We start from the raw sequence: 27,561 nt of genomic DNA on the forward strand, positions 1-27,561 counted from the left end.
AAGGCACACACCAGCACTTTTCATTCCCATATTGGATTACAGTGTACAAGTTCACAGAGAAAAAACTGGAAGTCAGAGTGGAGAAGATGTTAACACAGAGTCAGTAAAGTGTGGCCTGCTTTTAAAATGAGCTTTATATGGCTACCCATAAACAGGCTCACTCTGTGTAGACCCACACTCAGCACTGCAGTCAGCTCTTTATTATTCACACTAATGAAGGGAACAGAGAAGACAGAACCCAAAAATCTTTCAGAGAAAGATCTGTTTTAAAGTTTCTCATAAATAGAGGAGGACCTTCAAGATGGTGGAGGAGTAAGACATGAAGATCACCTTCCTCCCCACAAATACATCAAAAATACATCTACATGTGGAACAGCTCCTACAGAACGCCTACTGAACGCTGGCAGAAGACCTCAGACTTCCCAAAAGGCAAGAGACTCCCCACGTACCTGGGTAGGGCAAAAGAAAAAAGAAAAATCAGAGACAAAAGAATGGGGATGGGACCTGTACCTCTAGGAGGGAGCTTGTGAAGGGGGAAACGTTTCTACACACTAGGAAGCCCTTTCACTGGTGGGGATGGGGTCGGGGGGAGGCTTCGGAGCCACGGAGGAGAGCCCAGCAACAGGGGTGCAGAGGGCAAAGCAGAGAGATTCCCACACAGAGGATCGGTGCTGACCAGCACTCACCAGCCCGAGAAGCTTGTCTGCTCACCCACCGGGACGGGTGGGGTCTGGGAGCTGAGGCTCGGGCTTCGCAGGTCAGATCCCAGGGAGAGGACCGGGGTTGGCTGCGTGAACACAGCCTGAAGGGGGCTAGTGTGCCACAGCTAGCCGGGAAGGAGTCTGGGAAAAAGTCTGGAGCTGCCGAAGAGGCAAGAGACCATTGTTTCGGGGTGCGCAAGGAGAGGGGATTCAGAGAACCACCTAAATGAGCTCCAGAGATGGGCGCGAGCGCGGCTATCAGCGCAGACAACAGAGACGGGCGTGAAACGCTAAGGCTGCTGCTGCAGCCACCAAGAATCCTGTGTGCAAGCACAGGTCACTATCCAGACCTCCCTTCCCGGGAGACTGTGCAGCCCGCCACTGCCAGGGTCCCGTGATCCAGGGACAACTTCCCGGGGAGAACATGTGGCGCACCTCAGGCCGTTGCAACGTCACGCTGGCCTCCGTCGCCGCAGGCTCGCCCCGCATTCCATACCCTGCCCTCCCCTAGGCCTGAGTGACCAGAGCCCCCTAATCAGCTGCTACTTTAACCCCGTCCTGTCTGAGCGAAGAACAGATGCCCTCAGGCAACCTACACGCAGTGGCGGGGCCAACTCCAAAGCTGAACCCCAGGAGCTGTGCGAACAAAGAAGAGAAAGGGAAATTTCCGCCAGCAGCCTCAGGAGCAGCGGATTAAATCTCCACAATCAACTTGATGTTCCATCCATCTCTGGAAGACCTGAACATACAATGAATCATCCCAAAACTAACGTGGTGGACTTTGGGAGCAACTGTAGACTTGGGGTTTGCCTTCTGCGTCTAATTTGTTTCTAGTTTTATGTTTATCTTAGTTTAGTATTTAGAACTTATTATCACTGGTAGATTTGTTTATTGATTTGGTTGCTTTCTTCCATATATATATATATATTTTTTTCTTTTTCTCTTTTTGTGAGTGTGTATCTTTATGCTTCTTTCTGTGATTTTGTCTGTATATGTTTGCTTTTACCATTTGTCCTAGGGTTCTGTCTGTCTGTTTTTTTTCTTTTTTACTATAGTTTTTAGCTCTTGTTATCACTGGATTGTTTTATTGGTTTGGTTGCTGTCTTCTTTTTTTTAAATTACTTTTCAATTTTTTTATTTTAACAATTTTTAATCTTTTTTATTTTAATAACTTTATTTATTTTATTTTATTTATTTATTTCTTTTTTTTCCTTTCTCCCTTTTCTTCTGAGTTGTGTGGCTGACAGGGTCTTGGTACTCTGGCCGGGTGTCAGGCCTGAGCCTCTGAGGTGGGAGAGACGAGTTCAGGACATTGGTCCACAGGAGACCTCCCGGCCCCTCATAATATCAATCGGCGAGAGCTCTCCCAGAGATCTCTGTCTCAATGCTAAGACCCAGCTCCACTCAATGACCAGCAAGCTCCAATGCTGGACACCCCATGCCAAACAACTAGCAAGACAAGAACACAACCCCACCCATTAGCAGACAGGCTGCCTATAATCATAATAAGTTCACAGATGTCCCAAAACACACCACCAGACACGGTCCTGCCCACCAGAAAGACAAGATCCAGCTCCTCCACCAGAACACAAGCACCAGTCCCCTCCACCAGGAAGCCTACACAACCCACCGAACCAACCTTACCCACAGGGGGCAGACACCAAAAACAACGGGAACTACGAACATGCAGCCTGTGAAAAGGAGACCCAAACACAGTAAGTTAAGCAAAATGAGAAGACAGAGAAACACAGCAGATGAAGGAGCAAGGTAAAAAACCACCAGACCAAACAAATGAAGAAGAAATAGGCAGTCTACGTGAAAAAGAATTCAGAGAAATGAGAGTAAAGATGATCCAAAATCTTGGAAACAGAATGGGGAAAATACAAGAAACGTTTAACAAGGACCTAGAAGAACTAAAGAGCAAACAAACAATGATGAACAACACAATAAATGAAATTAAAAATTCTCTAGAAGGAATCAATAGCAGAATAACAGAGGCAGAAGAACGGATAAGTGACCTGGAAGATAAAATAGCGGAAATAACTACCACAGAGCAGAATAAAGAAAAAAGAATGAAGAGAATTGAGGACAGTCTCAGAGAACTCTGGGACAACATTAAACACACCAACATTCGAATTATAGGGGTCCCAGAAAAAGCAGAGAAAAAGAAAGGGACTGAGAAAATATAAGAAGAGATTATAGTTGAAAACTTCCCTAATATGGGAAAGGACATAATCAAGTCCAGGAAGTGCAGAAAGTCCCATACAGCATAAATCCAAGGAGAAACACGCCAAGACACATATTAAACCAATTATCAAAAATTAAATACAAAGAAAACATATTAAAAGCAGCAAGGGAAAAGCAACAAATAACATACAAGTGAATCCCCATAAGGTTAACAGCTGATCTTTCAGCAGAAACTCTGAAAGCCAGAAGGGAGGGGCAGGACATATTTAAAGTGATGAAAGGGAAGAAATCTACAACCAAGATTACTCTACCCAGCAAGGGTCTCATTTAGATTCGATGGAGAAATTAAAACCTTTACAGACAAGCAAAAGTTAAGAGAATTCAGCACCACAAAACCAGCTTTACAACAAATGCTAAAGGAACTTCTCTAGGCAGGAAACACAAGGAAGGAAAAGACCTACAATAACAAACCCAAAACAATTAAGAAAATGGTAAGAGGAGCATACATATTGATAATTACCTTAAATGTAAATGGATTAAATGCTCCAACCAAAAGACATAGACTGGCTGAATGGATACAAAAACAAGACCCATATATATGCTGTCTACAAGAGACCCACTTCAGACCTAGGGACACATACAGACTGAAAATGAGGGGATGGAAAAAGATATTCCATGCAAATGGAAATCAAAAGGAAGCTGGAGTAGCAATTCTCGTATCAGAAAAAGTAGACTTGAAATAAAGACTATTACAGGAGACAAAGAATTACACTACATAATGATCAAGGGATCAATCCAAGAAGAAGATATAACAATTGTAAATATTTATGCACCCAACATAGGAGCACCTCAATACATCAGGCAAATGCTAACAGCCATAAAAGGGGAAATGAACAGTAACACAATAATAGTAGAGGACTTTAACACCCCACTTTCACCAATGGACAGATCACCCAAAATGAAAATAAATAAGAAAACACAAGCTTTAAACGATACATTAAACAAGATGGACTTAATTGATATTTATAGGACATTCCATCCAAAAACAACAGATTACACTTTCTTATCAAGTGTGCATGGAACATTCTCCAGGATAGATCACATCTTGGGTCACAAATCAAGCTTTCATAAATTTAAGAAAATTGAAATCATATCAACTATCTTTTCTGACCACAACACTATAAGACTAGATATCAATTACAGGACAAAAAAAACTGTAAAAAATACAAACATATGGAGGCTAAACAATACACTACTAAATAACCAAGAGACCACTGAAGAAATCAAAGAGGAAATCAGAAAATACCTAGAGACAAATGACAGTGAAAACACGATGATCCAAAACCTGTGGGATGCAGCAAAAGCAGTTCTAAGAGGGAAGTTTATAGCAATACAATCCTACCTCAAGAAACAAGAAAAATCTCAAATAAACAACCTAACTTTACACCTAAAGCAATTAGAGAAAGAAGAACAAAGAAACCTCCAAAGTCAGCAGAAGGAAAGAAATCATAAAGATCAGATTAGAAATAAATGAAAAAGAAATGAAGGAAATGATAGCAAAGATCAATAAAACTAAAAGCTGCTTCTTTGAGAAGACAAACAAAATTGATAAACCACTAGCCAGACTCATAAGGAAAAAAGGGAGAAGATTCAAATCAACAGAATTAGAAATGAAAAAGGAGAAGTAACCACTGACACTGCAGAAATACAAAGGATCATGAGAGATTACTACAAGCAACTATATGCCAATAAAATGGACAACCTGGAAGAAATGGACAAATTCTTAGACAAGCACAACCTTCTGAGACTGAATCAGGAAGAAATATAAAATAGAAACAGACCGATCATATGTACTGAAACTGAAACACTGATTAAGAATCTTCCAACAAACAAAAGCCCAGGACCAGATGGCTTCACAGGCGAATTCTATCAAACATTTAGAGAAGAGCTAACACCTAACCTTCTCAAACTCTTCAAAAATATAGCAGAGGGAGGAACACTCCCAAACTCATTCTACGAGGCCACCATGACCCTGATACCAAAACCAGACAAAGATGTCGCAAAGAAAGAAAACTACAGGCCAATATCACTGATGAACACAGATGCAAAAATCCTCAACAAAATACTAGCAAACAGAATCCAACAGCACATTAAAAGGATCATACACCAGGATCAACTGGGGTTTATCCCAGGAATGCAAGGATTCTTCAGTATATGCAAATCAATCAATGTGATATACCATATTAACAAATTGAAGGAGAAAAACCATATGATCATCTCAATAGATGCAGAAAAAGCTTCTGACAAAATTCAACACCTATTTATGATAAAAACTCTCCAGAAAGCAGGCATAGAGGGAACTTACCTCAACATAATAAAGGCCATATATGACAAACCCACAGCAAGCATCATTCTCAATGGTGAAAAACTGAAAGCATTTCCACTAAGATCAGGAACAAAACAAGGCTGCCCACTCTCACCACTATTTTTCAACATAGTTTTGGAAGTTTTAGCCACAGCAATCAGAGAAGAAAAAGAAATAAAAGGAATCCAAATCGGAAAAGAAGTAAAACTCACTGTTTGCAGATGACATGATACTATACATAGAGAATCCTAAAGATGCTACCAGAAAACTACTAGAGCTAATCAATGAATTTGGTAAAGTAGCAGGATACAAAATTAATGCACAGAAATCTCTTGCATTCCTGTACACTAATGATGAAAACTCTGAAAGAGAAATTAAGGAAACATTCCCATTTACCATTGCAACAAAAAGAATAAAATACCTAGGAATAAACCTACCTAAGGGGACAAAAGACCTGTATGCAGAAAACTATGACACTGATGAAAGAAAATAAAGACGATACAAACAGATGGAGAGATATACCATGTTCTTGGATTGGAAGAATCAACATTGTGAAAATGACTATACTACCTAAAGCAATCTACAGATTCGATTCAATCCCTATCAAACTGCCAATGCCATTTTTCACAGAACTAGAACAAAAAATTTCACAATTTTTATGGAAACACAAAAGACCTGAATAGCCAAAGCAATCTTGAGAAAGAAAAACGGAGCTGGAGAATCAGGCTCCCTGACTTCAGACTATACTACAAAGCTACAGTAATCAAGATAGTACTGGCACAAAAATAGAAATATAGATCAATGGAACAGGATAGAAAGACCAGAGATAAACCCATGCACATATGGTCACCTTATCTTTGATAAAGGAGGCAAGAATATACAATGGAGAAAAGACAGCCTCTTCAATAAGTGGTGCTGGGAAAACTGGACAGCTACCTGTAAAAGAATGAAATTAGGATATTCCCTAACACCATACACTCCTTGTCTTGCTGGAGTTTCTCCCTTGCTAGCTGAGAGGAAGGAAAATGGCCATGTTGGGGAACCCCACATGGCAAAGAAGTACGGGTGGTCTCTATAAGCTGAGGGACACCTCTATCCAATAGGTAATAGTGACCAAAAAAACCAAAAACCAAAAACCAAACAAACAAAAAAACCCAACCCCAAAACAAAAAGCTGAAGCTCTCAGTCCTACAACCACAAGGAACTGAATGCTGTCAGTAACTACACGAGCTCCCCAGTCAAGTTTCCAGATGAGAATCCAACCCTGGCCAACACCTTGATTGAAGACTTGTAAGACCCTAAGCAGAAGGCCCAACTAGGCCATGTTCAAAGTCCTGACCCACAGAAACTGAGATAATAAATGTGTGTTGTTTTAAGCCACTAAGATAATATTGTGATGCATCAATAGAAAACTAATACACCCACAGAATTCAACACCATCCTGACTAGAGACAACTTGGTTAATATAGAAAGCAACTAAAACTCTTGAGGTACACCCAATAAAGATTATAATGGCATACTTGAATACTCCATTTTATATAAATAATAGTAACATAATAGAGCAAACTCAAATAAGCATGGTTTACAAGCCTAACACTTTGTTAGTGATAGTCACATTCAGCAGCAAGAATCATACACAGTGCTATATTAGTTAGTAAGGAGAATTATGAAAAGTATAAAAGATACAGCCCCCCCCTTCCAATATCCTTTGTTTCCTAAGTCTTATCTGTGTCATCTGGGAGTTTCTTTATATAAAGGTCTTATTTCCCAGTGTTTCTAAAATAGCAAAGCCAGAGGAATAGATAAGGCACGGAGAGCAGCTTGTAGGCAGCATGGAAAACTGCAGAAGGGGAGGATGAGTGAATTGGTTATGTATTGAAGCATAACAAATTGCCCAAAACCTAGCAGCTTAAAACAACAAACCTTTATTATTTCACATAGTTTCTGAAGGTCAGGAATCTGGGAGCAGCTTAGGTGGGTGGTTCCAGCTCAGGGTCTCTCAGGAAGTTTCAGTCAAGCTGTTGACTGGGATGCAGTCATCTGAAAGCTTGCCTGGGGCTTGAGGAACTAAAGTTGACCCCTGGACAGCACAGGTTTGAACTGTGCAGGTCCACTTACATGTGGCTTTTAAAAAATTACATGTGGCTTTTAAAAAATTGCATGTGGCTTTTAAAAATATTACAGTAATACATGATCTGCGGTTGCTTGAGTATCTGGATGTGGAACTGTAGATATGGAAGACCCATGACTAAAGAGGGCCACCTGTAAGTTATATGTGGATTTTTAACTGAGCAGAGGGTTGGTCCCCCAAACCTCCCTACATTGTTCAAGGGTCAATTGTACTTCCAAGACTGTTCACTCACATAGTTGTTTGCAGGGGCCCTCAATTCCTTGAAAACAGGAATTTCTGACTGTCCTCATGACAAGGCAGCTGGCTTCCCCCAAAGAAAGTTAATCAAGAGCAAGGAAAAAGCTGCAGTGCTTTTTATGCCCTAGTTCAGGGATTAGCAAACTTTTTTTTAATAGATCTTTATTGGAGTATCATTACTTCAGAATACTGTGTTAGTTTCTGTTGCACAACAAAGCAAATCAGCCATATACATACACATGTACCCATATCCCCTCCCTCTTGAGCCTCCCTCCCATCCTCCCTATCCTACCCTTCTAGGTCATCGCAAAGCACTGAGCCGATCTCCCTGTGCTATGCAGCTGCTTCCCACCAGCCAACTATTTTACATTCGGTAGTGTATATATGTCGATGCTACTCTCACTTCGCCCCAGCTTTGCCCTCCCACCCCATGTCCTCAAGTCCATTTTCTATGTCTACCTCTTTATTCCTGCCCTGTAACTAGTTCATCAGTACCTTTTTTTTTTTTTTTTAGATTCCATATATATGCATTAGCATACGGTATTTGTTTTTCTCTTTCTGACTTACTTCACTCTGTATGACAGACTCTAGGTCCATCCACCTCACTACCAATAACTCAGTTTCATCTCTTTTTATGGCTGAGTAATGTTCTTTTGTATATATGTGCCACATCTTCTTTATCCATTCATCTGTCAGTGGACACTTAGGTTTCTTCCATGTCCTGGCTATTGTAAATAGTGCTGCAATGAACATTGTGGTACATGACTCTTTGAATTATGGTTTTCTCAGGGTATATGCCCAGTAGTGGGATTGCTGGGTCATATGGTAGTTCTATTTTTAGTTTTTTAAGGAACCTGCATACTGTTTTCCATAGTGGTTTATCAATTTACCAACAGTGCAGGACGTTTCCCTTTTCACCACACCCTTTCCAGCATTTATTGTTTCTAGATTTTTTGATAATGGCCATTCTGACCAGCGTGAGGTGATAACTCATTGTCGTAAACTTTCTTGAAGGGCTAAATAATAAATATTTTAGGCTTGCATGCCATAGAGTATTGTAACTACTTACCTCAGTTGTTTCATTGCAAAGTCAGCTACATACAATATGTAAACAAATGGGGACGATATGTTCCGATACAACTTGATTTATAAAAATAGGCGTCCAGCCCATATAGTAAAGTTCGCTAACCCCTGACCTGGTCTCAAAGCTGCATGCCCTCATTTTCCCTTTATTCATTCATTAGAAGCAAGTCATTAGGGTCCAGCTCACACTCCAGGGGAGAGGAATTAGGCTCTATCTCTTGAAGGGAGGAATAAAAGAATTTCTGGATGTATTTTAAAACCATCACAATGGGCTTAACACATAGTAAGCAGAATATGGGTTAAATATTGCATTCGTTTCTTAGGTCTGCTGTTACAAATTATACAAACTGGGTGGCTTAAAGCAACAGAAATTTATTCCCTCACAGTTCTTGAGACTAGAAGTCTAAAATCAAGGTATCAGTGGGGCCATGCTCCCTCTGAAGGCTCTAGGGAGAATCTTTCCTCTTCCTAACTTCTGGTGGCTCCCAGCAATCCTTGGTGTTCCTTGGCTTGTAGTTGTTTCACTCCAATCTCTACCTCTGTCTTCAAATGGCCCCTTCTCTCTGTGTGTGTCCTCTCCTCTTCTTATAAGGGTACCACTCATTGGATTTAGGGCCCATCCTACCCAGAATGACCTCGTATTAACTTAAATAATCATAACTACAAAGAGTCTATTTCCAAATAAGGTCACATTCTGAGGTTCTAGGTGAATATGGATTCTAGAGGAACACTATTCAACACCCCCCCCTACACAAAATAGTGCCCCTACCAAGTTCTCTGTCCTCACTTCCTGCCACTCCTAGCTCTAGGCTCTAGTCAGAGTGAATGGCTCGTTCTCCTAACCTACTAGGCTATATGATCTTGCTGTTGCTCTCCCTAGAGTGCCCTGTCACCTCTTCCTTGCTTCTACTTAACCTTTAAGATTATCCCTTCAGAATCCCTTGATGACACCCCTGGATCTGTTGGACGTGTTTCCACAGCACCCTTTGCATATTTCTAACACATCTGTATTGTAATGACTAGTATATAAGTTTGTATTCTACACTAAACCCTAAGCTGCTTGATATCAGTAACTGTCATTTTCATTCCTGTGTCTTCAGCAACTAGCAGAGTACTTCGATAAACAGAAAGTATTCAAGAAACATTTGTTGATTGAACAAAGTTACAGGATTTTCTTCTTGTAAATTCTTAAATGCAGGATAAAATCTCTTTGGGCTAGGACAATTGTAACACAGTCCTTCCTGAACACAGGAGGCTAGATTTGTTATTTCAATAATTACTTTTATTAAAGTCTCTCTAGGCCCGAGCCATGGCAATAAAGGACTGTGGGTGCACAGCTGGCCCGCATCTGGAACACATAAGGGCAGGCAAGTTGATGAGTACTGTTCTGAATCCCTTCTACCACTCTCCACCAACCAGGCAATGTGAACTGCGAAGCAGTGTTGAATATTCTAGTTTTATATATTATGAATCAAAGTAGAAATATCCTTTGTCTAACTTTTTTCTTTCTTGATACTTGAAGGCTCATTACTTTAAGCAATAAAGTTTGGTTGCCTTATAGCAAGAACAGTTTTTAAATTGAAATTTTTATTGAGATAATTGTAGATTCACATACAGTTAGAAGAAATAATACAGAGCAATCCCTTGTAAACTTTGTCCAGTTTTCCCCAGCGTTAACGTTATGTAAAATTATAGTATGATATCACAAACAGGATAGTGATATTGACATAATCCACTGATCTTACTCAGATTTCCCCCATTTTATTTGTATTCATTTGTGTGTGTATGTGTTTGTGTGAGTGTGCATTACATTCTATACAATTTTATCATCTGTGTAGGTTTATATGTCCACCACTACAGTTAAAATACTGAACAGTTTCAACACCGCAAGTATCCCTTATGTTACCCTAAAGCATGTTCTATTACATCCCATCTTTTATGTTCCTATTGTCATATTTTATATACACAGATTTTACATTCTATAAGAAATGATATCATGTTAATATGTAGAATGTGATCATTTAAGGATACACAGTAAAATGGCTACAGCCAAGTACTAAAAAATATTAAAAAGATACAGCTAAGCAGTCATTAGATGAATTGAAATAGAATACTACAAAACATTTGATTAAACTAAAGTCAATTGATCAATCAAAGGAAGAAATAAGGAACAAAAAACCCCAGAAGGGATAAACAGAAAACAAAAAACAAAGTACACCTAAGTACAAACATATCAATAACTACATTAAATGTAGATGGACTAGAAGGTAAAGACTGAGACTGGATTAAAAAAAGCAAGATCTGATTATATGCTATTTCTAAGAAACACAACTCATATATAAAAAAGACAGACAATTTGAAAATAAAAGGAGGAAGGAATGATATACCATTCAAATACTAAGCATAAAAAAGCTGGTGTGACTGTTTTACCAGACAAAACAGACTTCAAAACAAAGAGCATTAGCAGAGATAGAGAGGGAGATTTAATAATAATAAAAGGGCCACTTAATCAAGAAGACAAAATAATCCTAAATATGGACAAAATCAACAACAGAGCTTCAAAGTATGGGATGACAGAACTACAGAAATAGATAAGTCTACAATCATAGCGATTTTAACACCCCTTTCTCAATAATAGGTAGTAATGGAAGTAGACAAAAGAAATCCATAAGCAGATAGACTTAAACAAAACTATCAACCATCTTGCTCTAATTGACACTCATAGAACATTGCACTTAGCAGCCGCAGAATACATAAGTGCAAAGATAGTTGCACCAATATAGACCTTATTCTGGGCCTTAAAATGTTTCTCAGTAAATTTCCAGGGACTTCCCTGGTGGTCCAGCGTTTGAGACTCTGTGTTCCCAATGCAGGGGGCCCAGGTTCAACCCCTGGTCAGGGAACTAGATCCCACATGCCACAATTAAGAGCCTGCATGTTGCAACTAAAGATCCCACATGCTGCAACTAAAGATCCCACGTGCCACAACAAAGATCCTGCACGTGGCAACAAAGATTCCGAGTGCTGCAACTAAGACCGGAGCAGCCAAATAAATAAATAAATAAAATTTAAAAAATAAATAAATTTCCAGACTGAAATCTTAAAGAGTATGTTCACTGACCATATACAAATTAAATTAGACATCAGTAAGATAAGTATTTTTATATATCGATAAGATACCTTTTTAAAAAATCCCTGTTCACCTCACACCTGTCAGAATCGTCAAAAAGACCACAAATAACAAGTGTTGATGAGGATACACAGAAAAGGGAACCCTTGTACACTGTTGGTGGGATTGTAAATTGGTGCAGCCACTATGGAAAACAGTATGGAGGTTCCTCAAAAAACTAAAAATAGAACTGCCACATGAGCCAGCAATTCCACTCCTGGGTATGTATATGAAAAAAATAAAAACTAATTTGAAAAGATACATGCACCCCAATGTTCATAGCAGCATTATTAGCCAAGATATGGAAGCAACCTAAGTGTCCTTCAACAGATGAATGGATAAAGATGTGGTATATATACACAATGGAATATTACTCAGTCATAAAAAAGAATGGAATTCTGCCATTTGCAAAAAGATAGATGGACCCAGAGAGTATTATGCTTAGTGAAATAAGTTACAGAAAGACAAATACTCTATGTTATCACTTATATATGGAATCTAAAAAATAAAACAAACAAATGTATACAGCAAAACAAACAGACTTACAGATATAGAGAACAAACTAGTGGTTGCCAGTGAGGAGAGGAAGTGGGGGCAAGAAAGGGTATAGGATTAAGAGATACAAACTACTATGTACAAAATAGACAAGGAACAAGGATACACTGTACAGCAGAAGAAAGTATATCCATTGTTTTGTAATAACTTTAAATGGAGTATAATCTATAAAAATATTGAATGACTATGTTGTACACCTGAAATTAATATAATATTGTAAATCAACTCTACTGCAATAAAAAAATCCCTGTAATATCTGGATACTAAAAATACACCTCTAATAACCCATGGGTGAAAAAACAAATCACAAGGAAAATTAGAAAAGATTTCAAACTAAATGAAAATGAAACAAGCCCAACATGCCACAATGTGCAAGATACAAAGAAAACAGTGCTTAGAGGAAATTTTATAGCTTTAAATGTGTGTTTTAGAGAAGAAGGATTTTGAAGTAATAATCTTGATCTTGTTTCCACCAAAAAAGCTAGAAAAAACAGAGCACATTGCTATATTTAAAATAGACAACGAACAAGGACCTACTGTACAACACAGGGAATGCTGCTCAATATTTGGTAATAATCTAAATGGGAAAAGAATTTGAAAAAGAATAGATACATGTATATGTATAACTGAATCACTTTGCTGTACACCTGAAACTAACAAAACATTGTTAATCAACTATGCTCCAATATAAAATAAAAAGCAAAAAAAAAAAAAAAAAGAGCAGACTAAACCTAAAGTAAGAATTACAAAAAGTAGAACTAAACCTAAAGAAAGAAGAGAAAATAATAAAGATAAGAATAGAGACCAATGAAATAAAAAACAACAAAAGAGAAAATTAATAAAGCCTACAGCTAATTAAAAAAATATTAGTAAAACTGTTAATACGCAAGTGAGACTGATGATGGAAAACGGAAAGGAAAAAACAAATTGTGCTAAGTGACAGAAGCCAATCTGAAAGGTTACATACATATGATTCCAACCATTCTGGAAAAAGGCAAAACTATGGAGACAGTAAAAGAAATCCAGGAATTTGGAAGAGGGAAAGAGGGAGGGATGAAGAGATGGAGCACAGTGAAAATATTCTGCATGATACTGTAATGGTAAATACCTGTCATTATACATTTTTTAAAACCCATAGAATCTGCAACACAAAGATGAACCCTAATGTAAACTATGGACTTTAGTGAATAATAATGTATCAACTTTGGCTCATCAATTGTAACAAATGTACCACACTACATGCAAGATATTAATAATAGGGAAGACTTGGGGTGGGAGTAGAGGTGAAAAAGTTTATGGGAAACTCTTGGTACTTTCTGCTCATTTCTCTATAAACATAAAACTGCTCAAAAAATTCTATTAAGGGGGCTTCCCTGGTGGCGCAGTGGTTAAGAATCCGCCTGCCAATGCAGGGGACACTGGTTTGAGCCCTGGTCCGGGAAGATCCCACATGCCGCGGAGCACCTAAGCCTGCGAGCCACAACTACTGAGCCCGCGTGCCACACTACTGAAGCCCGCGTGCCTAGAGCCCATGCTCCGCAATGAGAAGCGACTGCAATGAGAAGCCCGCACACCGCAACAAAGAGTAGACCCCGCTCGCCATAACTAGACAAAGCCTGCGTGCAGCAACAAAGACCCAACACAGCCAACACAGCCAAAATAAACAAAATAAATAAATTTGAAAAAATTCTATTAATAAACCATCAACCAAACAAAAAGACAACCTAGTGAATAGAAGTAAATATTTGCAAATGATATGACCAATAAGGGATTAATATCCAACATATATAAACAGCTCATACAACTCAACATCAAAAAAAACAAACAACCAGATTAAAAATGGGCAGAAGAACTGAATAGACATTTTTCCAAAGAGGAAATGCATATGGCAAGCAGGCACATGAAAAGATGCTCAACATTGCTAATCATCAGGGAAATGCAAATCAAAACCACAATAAGATGTCACCTCACATCTGTCAGAATGGCTATCATCAGAAGGAGCACAAATAACAAATGTTGGTGAGGATGTGGAGAAAAGGGAACCCTCATACACTGTTGGTGGGACTGTAAATTGGTGCAGCCACTGTGGAAAACAGTATGGAGTTTTCTCAAAAGACTAAAACTAGAACTACCATATGACTCAGCAATTCCACTCCTGGGTATGTATCTAAAAAAAGAAAACACACTAATTCAAAAAGATACAATACATCCCAATGTTCATAGCAGCATAATTTATAATTGCCAAGATACGGAAACAACCTAAGTGTCCATAAATAGATGAATAGATAAAGAAGATATGGTACATATATACAATGAAATACTACATCAAAAAAATAATGAAATTTTGCCATTTGCAGCAACATGGATGGACTTGGAGGGCATTATGCTAAGTGAAATAAGTCAAACAGAGAAAGACAAACACTCTAGGATATCACTTATACGTGGAATCTAAAAAATACAACAAACTAGTGAATATAACAAAAAAGAAGCGGACACAGATATAGAGAACAAACCAGTGGTTACCAGTGGGGAGGGAGGGAGGAGCCGTATAGGGGTGGGGGAGTAGGAGGTACAAATTATTGGAATCTAAAAAATACAACAAACTAGTGAATATAACTAAAAATAAGCAGACTCACAGATATAGAGAACAAACTAGTGGTTACCAGTGGGGAGAGGGAAGGGGGGTGGGGCAATATAGGGGCAGGGGATTAAGAGGTACAAACTAATAGGCATAATTTTAGCTACAAGGATATATTATATAACACAATACAATACATTGTATGTATACATTGTATACATTGTATACATTGTACACATTGTATGTACATACTGTACATTTACAAAATGTAAATTTCAATTACATATTTTCTTTTTGAGGAACTTAATGCAATATAGTTTTTCTTAGCAGTGCTGTGGAGGCTTTTCATATGGTATTAAATTTAATCTCCAGTTTATAATATTTCTCAACATTATACTATTTATAAAAATATTTTTTATATTTTATGTGAAAAAGTCAATTTCTTTTAATGATATTGCAGTATGATTTCAATTTTATATATTTTTCTTATGTATACTAATAAACTTAATATTTCTTGCTAAAGATTTTTTGGGGGAAAATTAATATATAGAGAAAGAAATAAGTGAAATTTTATTGAATTGTTCTTTGGAAAATATGGCATAGGTTATATGTTCCAAGAATTTGATTTAAATCAAGTATAGCTGGCTCTCTATATCCATGAGTTCCATATCCATGGATTCGACCCATTGTAGATAGAAAATATTTGAAAAAGAATTCCAAAAAGCAAAATTTGTAGTGTAACAGCAACTATTTACATAGCATTTACATTGTATTTAAAACTATTTGCATAGCACTTACATTATGTCAGGTATTATAAGTAATCTAGAGATGATTTAAAGTATACAGGAGGATGTGCTTTGGTTATATGCAAATACTAGGTCATTTTATATAAGGAACTTGAGCATCTGTGGATTTTGGTATTTGAGGGGTTCTGGGATCAATCCCATAGGGATACTATGGGACGACTGTATTTCTTTTGATTTTATGATTTGCTTGACTTTTCTACATTTGGTCATGAAATCAGTCTTCCGTTATTGTTTTCTCACTTACTGTGTTAGCAAGTTGGGACATAAAATATCTTAAGAATTCCCACAATTTATTCCTGAGAAACTGTACATTACAAACTTTGCATCCGGCACTTTTAAGCTGTGTAACCTTGGGCAAGTTACTTAGCATTATCTGTATAATGGAGAAAATGACAGCGGTGCTGGTGATGGTGATAATTATGACCATACCTACTGAGATGGTTACTGTAAAGGTTAAATGAGATAAGGCATGGCAGCCCAAAGCACAATGCCTGCTCACAAATGTTTGCTAATATTTTAATAAATCTAGTCACTAAATCCAATTGATTCCATCTAAGTATCATTCAAGTTTTTGCCCCACTCTTTTTTTTTTGCGGTACGCGGGCCTCTCACCGCTGCGGCCTCCCGGGCTGCTGAGCACAGGCTCCGGACGCGCAGGCCCAGCGGCCATGGCCCACAGGCCCAGCCGCTCCGCGGCACGCGGGATCCTCCCGGACTGGGGCACGAACCCGCATCCCCTGCATCGGCAGGTGGACCCCCAACCACTGTGCCACCAGGGAAGCCCTTGCCCCACTCTTGATTCGCACATCTTTCCCTTAGGTTCCTTTCATTTCTCATATGGCCTGTAACAAGAGCTTCCAAATATATCTCCCTGCTTCTAATCTCCTTCCCCTTCAATTCCTACAGGAGCAATCTTTCTAAAATACATTCTGATTATTTCACTCCCTTAATGAAAATCTTTCCATGGCTCCCCATCGCATAAAGCAATGCTTCTCAAACGTCATTCATTCCCATACCTCTTCCCAAGCGTTGCAAATGTTTCCTCTGCCTGGACTGCCTTCCTCATCTTTCTTCCTAAAGAATTCATTCCGTATAATCTACCTTATTTTATCTGTAATAAGGATGTCACTTAACGTGAACTGCAAATTTTATTCCAGACCTTTATTTTGTACCTTAAAAAAATCTTTGAGTGGCATATAATTTACATACATGAAATACATAGATCGCAAGTGTTCTGTTTAATGAATGTCAACAGTTCTACACATGTAACCACCACCCCAAGCAAGATCTAGAACACTTCTAGACCTCTAGAAAGTTCCCTAATGCTCCTTTCCAGTCAAGCAAAATATCTTCTTCCACTGCCCCAGCCAAAAAAAAAATTTGTTTTTTAGAAAGAGCAGTGCTACTTTATTAAAATACTGGTTTATTTCACATGTATATATTTGTCTCCCCACCATTTCCATTTGTCTGACCATCACTACTACTATGTCCTATCATAACATTCCATACATACTTAAAACCAAGCAAAGGGTGGAGTTTCCTCTCTAAAAACTAAACAGGCATTTTGGACAACATATTCTTGGCAATGGAACCTGGACAACATTTATCAGACGTGGCGGGGAAAGTTCTCACTCTGCATTATAAAAAGGACAGCCAGATGTCAACTGCTACAGAAATGAAATAAGATGGAAAATTTTAACAAACTGTTTAAATTATTTTCTTAGAGAGACCTCCTCCATTGCCAGAGATCTTGAATAGCCTCCTGGTCAGTCATCTGGAAACAATTCTTCACATTATTGATGAACTTGGCTTCCACTTTGGGAAGGGGACCACCTTTTCCTATAGTTGCTTGCATTTTTGCTTTAATGTCTTCTACAGAGCTAGGTCCTTTTGGTGTTTTAGGAGTTTTTGTCCTGTTTTTTGAAGGATTCTTGACATTTTGATCTCGGTATTGATGGTTTTGAGTCTTTTCCACTCTGGTTTGATTTCTGTGCATTTTTGGCTGGAGTATCTCGTACAGATTTCTTTACTGGAGCTTTTTCTTCAGCTTCTTCATCATCAAGTCATCATTGTCATCATTATCATCTTCATCTTCATCAGCAGCAAGTTTTATTTTTTTCTGTGGAAACTTGCTACCACTTCCAGGGGCAGAACGCTTTCCAGACATACTTAGGAGTGTCACATCCTCCTCCTCTTCATCTTCTGACTCTGCATCTTCCTCCACAGCTACTAAGTGCTGTCCGCTAATATGCAAGGGACCTGAACCACACTTCAACCGTAAGACCACAGGTGGTCTTATTTCAAAGCCCCCAAGGGAAATCGTTGGCTGTACAGACAATTTTGAAGTTGCCAGTGTTACTTTGATTGGACTGCCTTCATAATTCATCGCTTCTGCTTCAACAGTGGGCAATTCATCCTTTGCGCCAGCCCCTCTTCTTGAAGATAACTGGTGCTCATTTTCATCATTATCCACCTTAAAGTGATAATCTTTGTCAGCCTTTAGTTCACAACCGAAAAGATAGTTTTGGGGCCTCAGGGGGCTCATGTCCATCTCCATCGAATCTTCCATGGGTTGGTGGCATGCACTCAGGTGGGAGAGAAAGCGGACAGATAAATAACTACTGTTCCGGAGAACAGCCGCACAGGATGGCATGACACCACAGTAAAGCCAAAAATGTTATGACAAAAAAGATTTTAAAGGGGCTTCCCTGGTGGCGCAGTGGTTGAGAGTCCGCCTGCCAATGCAGGGGACATGGGTTCGTGCCCCGGTCTGGGAAGATCCCACATGCCGCGGAGCGGCTGGGCCCGTGAGCCATGGCCGCTGAGCCTGCGCGTCCGGAGCCTGTGCTCCGCAGCGGGAGAAGCCACAGCAGTGAGAGGCCCGCGTACCGCAAAAAAAAAAAAAAAAAAAAAAGATTTTAAAGGTCACAGAACAATCATATTTTTTTCCATTGATATTAAAAGTGCTTTGCATGATTTCAGCTTGCATGATCATTTTTACGGTCCCACATTACTGTGCATAGAGAGGGTTGTTTGTGTTTTTTAACTTTTTATTTCCTTTCTGGCAGTTTAGCTATATCTGTTTATGTGTATATGTGCATGTGCATGTGCATGTGTGTGTGAATGGTTGCTCTAAAGTAGAAATCAGCAACTACAGCACATGGACCAAATCCAGCTCATGGCCTTTTTTAAAGAATAAATAATACTTTATTAGAACGCAGCGCTGCGAGACCACAAAGCCTAAAATATTATTATCTGACCCTTTACAGAAAAAGTTTCCCAACCTTTGCTCTAAAGTGATGGTTCTTACATTTTAACATGTATCAGAATCACAGAAAGACTGTTGAGCCATACCCCCAGAGCTGCTGACTCAGGTCCGCAGTGGAGCCAGAGACTTTCATCTCTAACAAGGTCCCAGGTGATGCCGATGCTGCTGGGCTGACTACGTCCTAAGAACCACTGTTTTAGAGATTATGTTATATAACTTTAACTTATTACAACCTCTCTCATACTATTTTGTACTACTTCAATCCCAACCTTTGTGCTCGTGTTATCATATATTTTATTTCTTTATATGCTCTTAACTCTATTGTACATTGTTATTATTTTTGCTTTAAATAGGCCATAGTTTTTTCTGTAAATAACACACAGTGAAATTGACTTCCTGTGGTGTACAGTTCTACAAATTTTAACTTATGTATGGATTCTTGTAATTGCCATCACAATAAGTCCCTCTGTTAAAGGATTTAGGAGAAACAAGGAGCATGAATAAATGAGGAATTTTACCACAGAGATGGAAAGTATAAAAAAAAGAATCAGAAGGAAATTCTAGAAATAAAAAATAAATATAAAAATTTAAGAATTCATTAGATGGGCATAACGGTCTTGCTATCGAGTGCAGGTAACTTCTCTACTGGAATGTAAGGTTCTCATGTTTTCTGCTCTTTTGCTTTATTCAGTGAACCAGCACTGTTAATATCCACTTATATGTTGGTCATTTCCAATTTGTATTTATTGCTGCTAACGTGTATCTCATATGATTTCTGAAGAGTATTGTCTGAAAAGTTTATTCTTGAAACTTTCAACTGGAAAAAGTTCTGGCAAAATTATTTTTCTTTCACAGTTTCTCAAAGCAGCCACAGAAACCACTTTGTTTTTCATGTTTGTTCCTATGGACCTTATTGTCTAATCATTTTCCAGGTAAGAGATTACAAGGCAGCCTTTTTCAGGTTTTCAATTAGTAACCTTTTATGGTCTTTCTTGGTGAGGTTTGTTTCCTGGTTTATGATCCCCTAGATACTTTAGGGAACTTTAGTGAGGAAAGCTTGTAGTTTCCGAGACACTCGGCAGCCACTGTGCCCCCACCTCCATCATCTTATTAAATTATGAAAGCTGTTAAGGAGAATGGAAAGACAGCCTAGAGGTGGGGTTCAATAACTTTTAAAACTTCCATTCTGATTATAATAAAGTATCAGGCTGCTATAAAGACATCAAGTTTCTTTCAGCTCCCAGGTCCAGGTTAATAAGCAGTAGAGTTACGTAAACATCTTTCCATTTGACACCTCACAATCCCTAGATGCCTTCTGAGGTATGTCTCACCCTTTTGTTTATACTATTATAATACAAACTAAAAATTGGTTTTCAATTTCTAATGTAAAATTCTTTTGTCATCTATGTTGTAATCCTGCCTCTAAGCATTTGCCTAAGTAATCTCTCTTGCCTGTTTTTTTGATGAGGTGTGTCATAAAGTACTGTAAAGGGTGTGTTTACTTTGTGTTGCATTTATTGAGAAGTAGAAAAAAGGCCGTTCTATACTTTCCAGATGTTCCATCATTTCTTTGATGTCTGCAGAACAACCTGTGTAAATTGTTTCTACTAAGTTTGTATTGCAAATGTATTTTGAAATGAATTTTACCAGGATCCATCATATCATTTTGCTATGAAAACAATGGTACACATCTCACAACATGGCATTCAAAGTTTATTCCTTAAATTCTAGACTAATGCTCAAAGTAGTATATTTTATTATCTGGTTATGATTGTATTTGTTGTCCTGGGAGGAAGGCAGAGTGAGATATTATCACTTCACTTTCCACATGAGGAAGTCATTGGAAGACATTCAGATGTCACAGATAACATTTCCCTATCTGGCTATTAGCTTTCCACATTCAGGAGAAACTAATATCTGTTACAGTAATCAATTTTTAAAATACAATCCAAAAACATTATAGGGACACTTCCTTAAACTCTCTTTTCTTTATATATTTCTACTGGCATTACAATACTATTTTGACTTCTTCCTCAGATCTCTTTCTCTGAATACAGCCTTCAGCCAAATTCTGGTTTAAGTAAAGTTTGGCTTTGATTTCCCTCTACTTTCTATTTTGGTCCTTCTACTTCTTATGTGACAATCCATATTCCATAAAAATCAGTTCATGGGCAGAAACAGCAGAAAAAGGAATCTGATTAGGACAGTGAACTGTGAGTCAGAGAGTGGGAATTCCACAGGGGGCAAAAAAAAAAAGGCTTTCAAGCAATTAGGAACTGGAATTACTAAAGGAGTTGAGTGATTTGAGAGAAGCAAGGGGTTAATAACTTGGAGTTTGTTTGCCAGGCAATAAGTGAGCAGGGCAGAGCAGGCCAAACAAGTATATGGAAACAGCAGCAGGCAGAATGCAAAAATGCTTTGTATCTTCAGTCACTCTTTATTCCTCTTACTATGGCAAATTTCAATCTAATGTGACACTATCCCAGAATCCTACCGGTAGTAATAACTGCAACAGTTGGCTGGCTGACCAGTCATTATGGGGTGAGGAGTTATTACAGCTCTTTTGGCAGAAGGGTTTTCTTCACTCTGTTGAAATGGATGCAATTACAGTAATTCACACCAAAGAGGGAGAAAATGATCATTAACTTATTACAACCCTCAAAAATAGTATGTTTTGAGGAGAGGACTGAAGCAACACTTCTCCAAGTAAATTCTATGCCACACTCACTCCTGTATTTTAGTTCAGTGCTCCAGATGAAAAAGGCTTCTGTGGTCAAACATGCTGAGAAATGCTGCATGATCCTCTTACTAAAAACATTAATAAAGGTCCCGAGAAGTCTTGCAGTAAGAACGTAAGTTCATTTAATTGTATTTAATTTACTTTTATGGTTAGTGCTTTCAGTGCCTGCTCAAGAAATCTTTGCATACTCCAAGATTGCAAAGATATTTTTCTTTGTTTTTCCTAGCTCTTGGTTCTGAGCTTTATATTTAGATCTATGATCCACGCCTATTTAATTTTTGTGTATGGAGTGAGAAAGACATGGAGGTTCTTTTTTTTCCCCCATAAGAAAATCCATTTGATCCAGCAACATGTTTAAAAAGACTATCCTTTTCCCATTGAATTTACTTGCCACCTTGATCAAAAATCAATTGACCTTATATGTGTGACCGATTTCTGGACGCACTGTTGTGTCCCATTGATATTATTTATCTATGCTTAGGGCAATACCTGATTAACTGTAGCTTTAAAGTCTTGAAATCACATATTATAAATCTTCCACCTTGCTGTTTCTTTTCAAGATTGTTTTAGCTCTTCTATATTCATTGTGTTTCCGAATAAATTTTAGAATCAGCTTGAAAATTTCTTCAAAAATGCCTGCTAGAATTCTGATAGAGCTTGTATTGGATCTATACATTAATTTAGGGAGAATTGGCATCTCAACAGTTTTGAGTTCTATAATCCATGATCATGGTATGGTTGACCCTTGAACAATACAGGTTTGAACTGCATGGGTCCACTTAGATTTTTTTCAATAGTACACTGTACAGTACTACATGATCTGAGTTGGTTGAATCTGCAAATTTGGAACCCAGAGGGAGGAACTGTGTATATGGAGGGCAGACTATAAATTACTGCAAATTTTCAACTGCACGAGGGTCATCAGCACCACTAATGCTCGCATTGTTCAAGGGTCAACTGTATATATACTGTACTTTTAATTTTGATCTTTAATTTTTCTCAGCAATGTTTTGTAGTTCTCAGTAGAGAGGTCTTGTGCTTTTTTCAAAGATTTATTTCTATGTATTTGGTATTTTAATGGTGATATTTTTATTTAGTTTCTAATTGTTTTAGCTATTCTAATTATTTCAAATAAATTTTTTATATTAACTATAACCTATGGCCTGGATAAATTTATTAATTAGTTCAAATAGCTTTTTATAGCTTCTACAGGGTTTTCTATGTATACAATCTTTCCGTGTGTGAATCACGCCAGTTTTGCCTCCTTCCTGAAACTTGGCCTTTTATCCCCTTTTCTTGCCTTAACACAGTAGCCCTATACTAAGCACATAATATACATCATCTCATTTAATCTTCATAACAACTCAGTGATATTCCTATTTTACAGATAAGAAAACTAAGGCTCAGAAATTTTCAGCAACTTGCCCAATCAATATTGCACATCTATTAACAGATCTAGAATTCAAACCTAGGCAGTCTTACTCCAAACCCGTACTTATGACTACTAGCTTCTAAATTTGGAAGACTCAGAGGCACAAAAGCAAAAAATTTTTCAAATTAATAATAGAAAAAAATCTCATTAAGGGCAAAGATACAAAATGTTCATAGAAAAAAAAAAGGCAAGTTTCTTTTAAATATGAGAAGATGTCAACCCCACACAAAATGAGAGAAATGCAAATTAAAACTATGCTAAAATGGTGCAGTATGAAAACAGCATAGTGGTTTCTCAAAAAATGAAAATAGAATTACCATATGATTCAGCAATCCCACTTCTAGGTTTATCAAAAAAAACTGAAAGCAGAACCTCAAGGAGTTATCCGCATACTCATGTTCATAGCAGCATTATTCACAGTAGCCAAGAGGTAGAAGCAAACCAAATATCTATAGATGGATAAATGGATAAACAAAATGTGATATCTACAACACAATGGAATATTATTCATCCTTAAAAAGGAAGGAAATCCTGTCATATGCTACAACATGGATGAACCTTGAGGACTTTATCCTAAGTGAAACAAGCCTCACAAAAAAGACAAAAAACTGTATGATTTCACTTATATGAGGTATCTATATTAGTCAAATTCATAGAAACAGAAAGTAGAATGGTGGTTGCTAGGAAGTGGGGGAGGGGGAAATGGAGAATTGTCATGTAATAGGTAAAGAGTTTCAATTTTACAAGATGAAAAAGTTCTGGAGATCTGTTTCATAACAATGTTAAAATGCTTAACACTACTGAATTGTACACTTAAAAAATGGTTGTGGACTTCCCTGGTGGCGCAGTGGTTAAGAATCCGCCTGCCAATGCAGGGGACACGGGTGCGAGCCCTGGTCCGGGAAGATCCCACATGCCACGACGCAACTAATCCTGTGCGCCACAACTACTGAGTCTGTGCTCTAGAGCCTGAGAGCCACAACTACTGAGCCGCATGCCACAACTACTGAAGCCCACGCACCTAGAGCCCGTGCTCTGCAACAAGAGAAGCCACCACAATGAGAGCCTGCTCGCCACAACTAGAGAAAGCCTGAGTGCAGCAACGAAGACCCAATGCAGCCAAAAATAAATAAATAAATTTTTAAAAATGGTTGCAATGGTAAATTTTACATTATTTTTTATATCACAATTTAAAATTTAAAAACTATTTTTAAAACCTTAACACAAATTTTATTATAAATTCTTAAAAAAACTACGCTGAAACCATTTTTTTTTTTTTTTTTTTTTGCGGTACGCGGGCCTCTCACTGTTGTGGCCTCTCCCGTTGCGGAGCACAGGCTCCGGACCCGCAGGCTCAGCGGCCATGGCTCACGGGCCCAGCCGCTCCGCGACATGTGGGATCTTCCCGGACCGGGGCACGAACCCGTGTCCCCTGCATCGGCAGGCAGACTCTCAACCACTGCGCCACCAGGGAAGTCCTGAAACCATTTTTTAAGCTATCAGATGGGCAAAAATCCAAGTCTGATAGCACTCTCTTATATGTTCATTGCTGGGGGAGTACAAATTGGTACAATCCCTATGGAGTGCAATTAGGCAATAACTATGACACCTTTTGATCCAGCAATTCTACTCTGGTGAATTTAATCATTCAGATATACTGTATGAATATATGAGATGATATAGGCACAAGATCGTGAACTTCAGCATTGTTTGCAAAAGAAAGATACTGGAAATAACCAAAATGCCCATTACTGGATGACTGGTCAAAAAAGTTATATCTATACAATGGAATACTATGCAGCTATTTTAAAATGAGAATGCTCACTATGTACTGATATGGAAATAGGTTCAAGGTATGTGAAAAAATTAAGAATATATATAATAGTATGTATAAAAAAGGAGCGAAGTAGGAATCTGTTTATACTTTTATATTTCCTTGACATATAAAGAAACTCTAGATACATGAAAAGGATAATAATAAAATAGAGTAATAATGATAATAATAATAAATAAATAAAAATAATAATAATGATTTGGGGGCCCTGAACGGGAACCGAATAGGTAGGGGACTGGGGTGGAAAGACTTTTCAAAATATACTTTTTTATATGTTTTGGTCTTGGAACCATGTGACTTATATCACCTATTCAAAAAGTTCAATTAAAATTCCTATGCTTAGAAATAAATTTAATGGCACCAAGTGACGTTAAATGATTCATAAAACAAATGTTTACCAAGTATCTACTATATGTCAAGTAGGCACTATTTAGCAATACAGCACTGAACAAGATAGAGTTCTTGCCCTCATAGAACTTACATTCCAGTGGGAAAGACTATATATACTTTACTGAATAAAATAAATTATGTCAGGTAGCTATTTAAGAAAACGTCAATCAGGGTAAAGGAAAAAGGAGCGAGGTAGTGAAAGTGAGGTGGTGGTACTTCTGAAGAGGAGGCATTTGAGTAGAGATCTGAATGAAGGGAAAGAAGAAACAATGTAAGGGAAAGCTTTCCAGGCAGCAAAAGGCTTGAGGCAGGAACAAGTTTGATGTGTTGCAGAAACAGCAAAAACATTTATACAGCTGGAGCAAACTGTGTGAGGAGAACAAGGCAGGCAATGATGTTAAACAGACGGTCAGAAGGCAGATCATATGGGCTTTGTGGGACATGTGCAAGGGTTTGGGTGTTAGAGACAACTATTGGAGGTTTTAAAAAAAATCTAGAAGGGTCTTCATTAAGATTTGGCCAGGGCACACCTGTATGGCCTTTCAGGTTGTTAAACGACTGAAATATTTCAAATATGGTCAGAAAATAACTGCTTCCCTGGTAATAGTGTCATCTGCCATGCTGGCTCCTCTCCCAGGATACCGAACCCTCTCCCCCGCCATGAACCGATAACTAAGTAACCTGGCCCAGCAGTTGCTATTAATAGAGCTGGGGAAGTTAATCAGCTCAGGAACCTAGAATCATTGCAGTTCAGCAATCTAAAGGATGAGCCAAGGTTTCACTTTATTATAGCCCTAGAGCCTGCTTAGGACAGTGTGTCTTGGTCTTCCATCCCACCAAGGGTCAGTTGGGCCCCAATTCCATCATCTGGGCTCCCGCTCAGTCCAGCAGGAATAAGAGGCAGGCTAGAGAAATAGACCCAATGTCCCTAAGGTCTGAGATGAAGCTAGAGGAAAGGGAAAACTGTACTTCCACATAAACAATCTGTCTCCTCAGTACTTTCTGAATGATTTGAAAGGCTACTGGCCCACAGCCAGCCTTTATAATTTTTATATAATACATTAACCGCATCAAACTTTTTCTATGTTCAAAGTCATACACTTGTCAAGTACCAGGATTTTTTTTTTCAAATACATCGTGACAAAAGGGAAATAGAAAATATCAACCTCGCCAGCACCAAATGCAATCTTAACACTCTCATAGCTGCACTCAATAAAGTCAATGTTTGTATAACAATGTGTAGTTCCTGGAATCCTAATATCAACACAGAACTATAGCAGCTGAACTACAGCAATTTTAATTTCATATATGAAATTTATTTTACACACTATAGTATTGGGAATTTAGTCTGGAAAATTAGTACACATGTCAAAATCTTAAAAACAGATTTTTCCAAAGTTGCATGAAATTTCTAAGGCTGCTTGCCATTTCCATCCATTTCACGAAGTTCCTCCTCTTATTCTGCTGCTCTTAAATCTAGGATCCCAACAACTGATTATGTTAGTTCTACTTAGTTCTCATTCATTCAATTTCTTTGAATATCAAAACCTCCAGTTTAACTACCTGAGAGACTACTAAATATTTGCTAACATAATCTTGTAACATGAGCCTAAACTAAAGGGAAAGCAACTGGAAAGAACATCAGGGAGAAAATTTAAGCACTACTCAGAAATAATCAGTCTCAGGGCACCAGATATATATACAAGCACTTTTATTTTCTGACCATAAGCACCTTAACTCAACCAAAGACAAGACATTAAAAGTCATCTCATGCAAGCAGGAGGACCTGTGTTAGCAGAACACTTGCTGAAAAAGCTTTAGGGCTTTCCTTTTCATTAAAAAAAATCAAACTACTTGTGAAACGCTGAAACTTTCTTGTAAGTAGGTCTAGTACACAAGATTTAGTACCTTAATTTAATCTTAGATAGAAATTGTTCCTACCATGCTTTCATATTCAAATATCAAAATATTAAAAAAAAAAAAAAACTTACACCACAGCAACCTGAAGTCTGCAGAGAGAGCATGAAACTACCAGCAGCCGCCTACTTCCTCATAGACTAAACTTTGTTCCCTTCCTGGCTGGTT

General features: G+C 38.2%; 1 protein-coding gene and 1 pseudogene across 3 annotated transcripts in view; both read right to left on the reverse strand.

The window, feature by feature from the left end:
• MAP3K13 (mitogen-activated protein kinase kinase kinase 13) overlaps nucleotides 1-27,561 on the reverse strand; it is a 169,993-nt gene that overhangs the window by 109,201 nt on the left and 33,231 nt on the right. The window lies entirely within an intron of this gene.
• Nucleotides 17,525-18,402, reverse strand: LOC115855864 (nucleophosmin pseudogene; annotated as a pseudogene).

This window comes from Globicephala melas, chromosome 4, assembly GCF_963455315.2.
Source record: "Globicephala melas chromosome 4, mGloMel1.2, whole genome shotgun sequence".
NCBI classification, from domain to species: Eukaryota; Metazoa; Chordata; class Mammalia; order Artiodactyla; family Delphinidae; genus Globicephala; species Globicephala melas.